Below are 266 nucleotides of genomic sequence, written 5' to 3'. Positions count from 1 at the left end.
CTGAGGTAGGGACGACTCTTTTACGCAGGCTCAGACAGAAAGGTGGAGTTCACAGACAGAAATCCCCCTTTTCTTTTGCATCTACAAATTACTTCCAGATCACATTCTTAATTGGCAACACCTCCTATTGTTTTACATTTTTGAGAAACAAAAGAACAAATATATAGAAAACAAAAAAAAAGGTTTCTAGGCTGAGCAGGAGAGGGAGAGAATTGGAGTGTGTCAAAATGGAAAACCTGATGGTGTGTGGGTGGGGGACATTTACA

Source organism: Trematomus bernacchii, unplaced genomic scaffold (genome assembly GCF_902827165.1).
Source record: "Trematomus bernacchii unplaced genomic scaffold, fTreBer1.1, whole genome shotgun sequence".
Lineage (NCBI taxonomy): Eukaryota > Metazoa > Chordata > Actinopteri > Perciformes > Nototheniidae > Trematomus > Trematomus bernacchii.
The sequence above is the reverse complement of the archived record's forward strand: the minus strand, read 5'-3'. Positions refer to the sequence as shown.